The 6,840-nt window shown below is 32.3% G+C and overlaps 1 non-coding gene across 1 annotated transcript; it reads right to left on the bottom strand.

The window, feature by feature from the left end:
* Positions 1-1,327: 1,327 nt before the first annotated feature.
* Positions 1,328-1,429, bottom strand: LOC121212909 (small nucleolar RNA R71). The gene has a single exon (XR_005908280.1). It is a non-coding gene; the product is annotated as a small nucleolar RNA R71 (small nucleolar RNA).
* Between the last annotated feature and the right edge of the window lie 5,411 nt (positions 1,430-6,840).

The raw sequence follows: 6,840 nt of genomic DNA, 5'->3' as shown, positions 1-6,840 counted from the left end.
GAAAATTCACAGTAGACCCATACTAGCCGAATTACCATAATGCCCCTAGCAGCCCGTAATTTTCATTTATTTCACATTTTAACCACAAACTTAACATTTTTCCCAATTTAATCCCTATTTTGCATTTTTACTAAAAATCACTTAGCAAAACTTGTTTATCTAACATCAATATTCATAATCTATCATCAAACATCAAAATACACATGTATTCATCAATGGAATCATTCAAAATCTTTAATAGTTTTTCAAATTAGTCCCTGGGCTAATTAATACTAGTTGCAACGATCTCAAAAACATAAAAATCATTAAAAATGGGACAAAAATCGTACCTTAATGAGCAAAAATGCCCTAGCCGAATGGTAGACCTAAAATGGTGTTTATTCTCTTCCAAAAATTGGTGGAGAAGATGATATCCACCATTAATTTGGTTTTGTTTTATTTATTATTATGATAATAACCAAATTACCAAATTAACCTTACTAATAAACCATTTAAATACCTAATAATGTGTCCATATAAGTCAACTTATACTAATATTGGTCTAATTACAACATAAGGACATTAATTTTAATAAACCATAGCTAATAGAAACTTTTAGCTGATAGAATCAACACTTTTGCAATTTACGCGATTTAGTCCTCTTTCTTAAATTAAACAATTAAAAAATAAAATTTCTTAACGAAATTTTTCCACCAACATGATATCATACTATAAACATTAAAATAATAATAAAATAAATATTTTGACCTCTGATTTGTGGTCTTGAAACCACTGTTCTAATTTGACTAAAAACGGGTTGTTACATTATTGTTAAGATAATTATTTTTGCAATTTGGTTTAAATTTATTTTATTTTATTTCTTTTTATATTTTCAAGTGATTATATATCTTGTATGACAAAATCAAAACCAATGAGCTTTTTACAATGCCTATAATCAGGTCATTGTTGCTGATGACAAAGACCACCTCATCTATCACTATGTTGTGCCTTTATCCAATTGACTCAATCTAAGAATTGTGAGGCCAAAATTGAGGCTCCTTAATTTGAATTAAAGTCAGCTACTTTCCAAATGTTGAAAACGATGGGCCAATTTAATGGAAAGCCTACCAAAGATCCACATCTACACCTGCACTTATTCATGGAAGTATGTGATTCATTTAAGCTAGCTAGAGTGACTAAAGACGCTTTGAGATTAAAGTTATTCCAATTCTTGCTGAGAGATAGAGCACGAGCATGGTTGAATTCTTTACCACTTTATTCAGTATCAACATGGCAGGAATTGGCTAAACGATTCTTGATAATGTATTTTCCACCAAGTAGAAATGCCAATATTAGAATTTAAATCACCACATTTCAGCTTGTTATGAATCTTTTATGATGTATGAGAGAAATTCAAGGAGTTGTTGCAAAAATGTCCTCGTCATGGTATTCCTCATTATATTTAGTTGGAGACTTTTTACAATAGTCTCAACGTAGATACCAGAATGGTGGTGGACCTTTAGCCAATGGATCTCTTCTTGCAAAATCATACAATGAAACATATGAGACCATTGAAAGGATCTCTAGCAAAAACTACTAGTGGCAAACTACTCAAATAGCCACAGGAAGAAAAGTAATCAGGGTTGATGAAGTTGACGAAGTTGATCTACTTACATCTTTGACAAACCAGGTATCTTCTATGGATTCCATGTTTAAGAAATTTTCTGCTAATAGTTTTAATGCTAATATATCAGGTCAACAACCAAGTCAGTTCAAAATTATCTCTATTTATTGTAGAGATGGTCATATCTGTGAAAAATGGCCATCACATCCAGAATCTCTCTATTACATGGACAACCAGAACCAGGATAAAAGTGGGTCAGGATCGAACTCAAATTATTACACTTCTTCATGGCAGAATCATCTAAATTTCTCTTGGAGTAATTAAGGGACTGGTCCAAGTAATTCCTATATGCTTTCACGTTTAAATCGTTTACCAAATTTTTCTCAATAGATATAGAAACCTCAACAAGCCAAGTCTTCAAGTAGTTTGGAGAACCCATTGAAAGCATTTGGAGAACCTATTGAAAGCATATATGGCTAAAAACGATGTGACTCTAAGGAATCTAAGGAACCAGATTGGACAGTTAGCCAATGAGCTCATAAGCAGAACTCAATGAGCTTTGCCAACAACACTCTAAATTCGAGGAATACAAGTAAAGAACCATGTGAAGTTGTTACCTTGAGGAGTGGAAAGATGTTGGGACCGAGGATTGTTGAAATTGAAGATGAACCCATTGCACCTAAGAATTGGGAGGATTTTCAACCAAATGTTGAAGTTCCCTCAGCACAGAAGTTACTTCTATGAATCCTACCAAAAACCAAGCACAACAACATCATCGTAAAGGTTCCACTCCCATAAAAAAACACAAAGAAATCTGCACCTCAAAAAAGTGATCCGATCAAGGTTAAAAATCCATCACCTCCTTATCTATAGAGAGTCCAGAAGTATCAACAAGAGGTACAATTTAAGAAATTTTTAGATATGCTTAAACAGTTACATATCAACATCCCTCTTATGGAAGCTTTGGAGAAAATGTCGAATTATGCTAAATTCATAAAGGATGTTCTCTTTAAAAAGAGGTTGGGAGAATTCGAGACAATTTCTTTGACAAAAGAATGTAGTGCATTTTTGCAAGACAAACTATAACCGGAATGAAGGATCTAGGGAGTTTTACCATACCTTGTTACATTGGAGACTCTTATTACGAATTGGCTCATGCAATTTTGGAGAAAGTATAAATCTTATATCCATGTATGTATTCAAGCAATTAGAGATTGGTGAGGTTAGGCTGACAACTATTACACTTTAACTACAGACCGATCAATAACACATACAGAGGGAAAGATTGAAGATGTTCTGGTACATGTTGACAAATTTATTTTTCCTGCTAATTTTTTTATTTTGGATATTGAAGTTGATAAAAACATCCCTATTATTCTGGAAAGGCCATTTTTTGTAACTGGGAGAACATTAATAGATGTCCAAAAAGGGGAACTCACCATGCGAGTACAAGACGATCAAGTAACCTTTAATGTCTTCAAATCTATGAAATATCCTAATGCAGGTGAGGAATGTTCTTCAACATTCGAGATAGAATCGTTGATCCCTACAAGTGAGGGACTCAACTTAGAAGACGATCCATTAGAGCGTATCTTGGCATCAGATCCACCAAGTAACAATGACAATGTTGATAATTGAAGACGATCCATTAGAGCGTATCTTGGCATCAGATCCACCAAGTAACAATGAAAATGTTGACAATCTAAATTTTTTGGAAACAAAAATGAAAGAATTCTTTCCAAATCCTTAGATTGAATCAAGGAGTTTAACGTTTCAAGTTTTGATTGAAATCCAGTAAGTAGAGTTACCTATAACTAAAAAGACATGAGAAGGACATCAGATGGCATATTTCAGATATTCTAAATAATAGTTCTTCTTGGCATGCACATAGAAGATTGCTTGAAGCTGGAGAAGATAGTCCAATTAAAGTTAGAGAAGATGGACCCAAACACGAGTATTTGATCTAGGGAAACTCAAGTCCCGATGGTTAGGATCATTTACTGCTATCAACATAATTTCAACTAATGAGGGTCTGTGGAGATGGACCCAATCTTGAGTGTTTAATCTAGGTAAAATTTTAAATCTCGAGAGCCAAAAACTTCCACTAAAAACCAAGGTAAGATTAAGGTCAGCAGTCAGTGGTCGAAATTTTATCGGACCGATGAATTTGAACTAGAAAATATTTCACTCATTTTTAAAACATTATTTTTATTATGTTATTTTATTATTATTGCAAAATAAAATATGGTTGCACTCATAAATTAGTTTTAATGAAATATACTTTTTGAGTTTTTATCTATTTTCCTCCGATGAATATTTTTGAACAATGAAGTCAATGTTCATTTTAAGTTTGGAGGGGCCATGCCTCAAATATTTTTAGAAGATGATTCTTGCATAGAGGTAGGTAAGTGGAAAGATGTTCAACATTAATTGATTTTGTATGGTATGTTAGTCCAAATTTAGGTATGATCTTCTATTTACTTTAAGTATCTTATGTTAAGTAAATCATGAAATGAATGTTAATTTTAGATAGCATGTATAGGTTCACCATAAAATAATTAATCTTCCTTAGAAATTTAAACATACATGAGGGTCTAGTCTTTATAATTGGTTTGGTAATTTCCTTGAGGAAAAATCCTAAGAAGTATAGCGGTTTAAAAATGATTTAGACAGAATTTCTTTGGATTAATTGAGCCTTTCTAGCCTACTCTATTAATTGTTATCCCTTGAAAACCTAGTTGAGCTATATGGCCTATATTTTTTTTTATTTAAACCCATGAATTAAGTAGCTCTTCCTAAATTTTTTTCTCGACCTCTTGTACCACCAAATCTTAACTTTGCTTAATTTGGATATGTTTGAGGATTATGTTTGGGGGAGTTAATGAGGGATATTGGGTGTGCATTTCAAAACACTCGGTGTTGAATTACATAAAGTTGTGTGCTCGGGAAGGTAACTCGGTAAAAAAATAGTTATTGCAAAAAGGAGTACTAGTGAGCAAAAGGTTTTTTTTTAAAAAAAAAGAGAGAAAAAGAGTTGGTTATTTAGTGGAAAATTGCATTTTTTAAAGGCCAAGGTAAGCTAAGTTTAAGGTTTCTAAACTTAAATTGTCAATCTTTTTTTTCCTATCTTGAACCTAGCCTCGTTACAACCCATATAAAGACCTATTGATTCCAACTGCTAAGTTGGCTACATTAATAGAGAGGAAAATATTTAACTCAACATATGAAGACATATATCAAACTTAAGGAATGATGCTTAGTTGATTTAGGGAAGTTAAAATCTTTTTTTTTTTGGTGAAAGAAATTATAATCAATCAAACTAAATCACAAGGATTGTTAACATTTAAGGAAGTTAAAATCTTTCTGAAGTGAATCAAATCTACTCGTAAAATGAACTATGCAAATCATGATTTCGTTAACATTTAGGTACTTGAAGAAATATTGGATAATAAACTGTACATGAACTACATGCTTGAAAAATTAATTTGAGAGCATAATTTTCGCTTTTACATGACCACTTGGATGAATTAAATTCTACATTATACGACATGCTTTTAGCATTACTCAGGATGAGAAATAATTTAAGTTTGGGGATGTGTAAACTCTAAAATATGCAGATATTTTCACCACTCTTTAATGTATAATTTATGCAAATTTTGAGTAAATAAATAACTTTTTCTATAGTTTTATTATTAATTTGGTGATTTTCTGTCATTTCTATAGAAATGTGTTCATTTAGTGAAATTTATACTAATGCATAGTTATTATTATTATTTTTTGGGAATAAATGGGCTAAGGAAAAATATAGTAGAATTTTGTTTATTTTAGACAGGTGCAGCTTGAAGCATTCTGATCCAGCATTATTGAGCTTTAAGTCACCTTAGAAGAGATGGAGACCTAGAGATGTCCAGATGGAGCCCGAGAACTGTCCATTTACCATCTACATGATCTTGCCCATCAACATCCCTTGATTTTAGCTAATATCTTCCCTAATTCAAGCACATATTTACCCACCTTCCATGAATCAGGGATAACATAATCATGAGAGCATCAACGAGATTTTCTTCCCTTGATTCAAGCAACCATCTTCCCAGAAATAGCCACCATCTACTCGTTTCCCTACTACCACTCAAAGGCCAGCCATACCACTCCCAATAATAGTAAATTCAACCTCCACTCTCCCCTAATCAAGGATGACAACTCTTTTCCTAGACTTAAACCACAACTTCACACATAATGCTAAAAATAACAGTCAACCCCCAACTTCTTCACCAAGCAAGGGATGAAAACAAGTTCTACTAAAAGCAGTCAAATGGCCACCCACATTCCTCATATCAAGGGAAAGAGAATCAATGGTTCCTTTGCTAAAAATAGCAAGTGACGTTGGGGCTTCAACAACTATGAAAGGGGACCTTCATTCATCTATTTTACACAAGTTTCTAGAGAAAAACTCCTTTGATTTTTATTGCCTTTCACATGGCTTGCTAAACACTTGATTACCACAAAATAATACATACACTTCCCGAAAATGAGAGCAACTAGGAAGGATGACTTGAAGGTATTTATATGGTTTAGTGTATCAACCCATTTTTTAGTGGTGATGGAACAGTAGTTTCGGTACCACAAATTTCTATCATGTTGGCTCTTAAATATTATTTATAGAATATTTACAGGGTCATTAAAGTCGTATTAAAATTTGGTTAAGAAATTTTAACGTTTAGGTAGCTAATTAAAGAAAAATGACTAAATTGTAAAAGTTGCAAAACTTGTTAATTATTGCATTTGGATGATTTAATAGCTTAACTAATAAATTTTGGATGGCCAATAAAGAAATTAACCCTTATTAGTAGATAGTGGACGGTAATGAGGTTAAAAATTAAAGAAAAATTGAAAAAAAAGGTTTAATGGTAATTTTGTAATTAATTCAAAATTAATAAAACAAATTGAAGGCAAAAGACATTTTTTCTTCATTTTCTCTTCATATTTTGCCGAAAACACCATGAAAGCATAGGTTGGAGGTTCAGCTAGCTCATCCCTTTGCATGAGTAAGTTTTTTAGACCCGTTTTTAATGAATTTTATGTTTTGGAGATTGTTGCAACTAGGTCCAGTTAGCCTGTACCTTCATTTTTAAATTTGTCGTTAATGGATCTTGAATGTTTTTTTATGATAAATTGAAGCTTTGATTGTGGTATTTGGTTATTTTGTGAAGTGATTTTAGTTAGTTTTTTATTAAAGG

The sequence above is a fragment of the Gossypium hirsutum genome, chromosome A13 (assembly GCF_007990345.1).
Source record: "Gossypium hirsutum isolate 1008001.06 chromosome A13, Gossypium_hirsutum_v2.1, whole genome shotgun sequence".
NCBI classification, from domain to species: domain Eukaryota; kingdom Viridiplantae; phylum Streptophyta; class Magnoliopsida; order Malvales; family Malvaceae; genus Gossypium; species Gossypium hirsutum.
The sequence above is the reverse complement of the archived record's forward strand: the minus strand, read 5'-3'. Positions and strand labels throughout refer to the sequence as shown.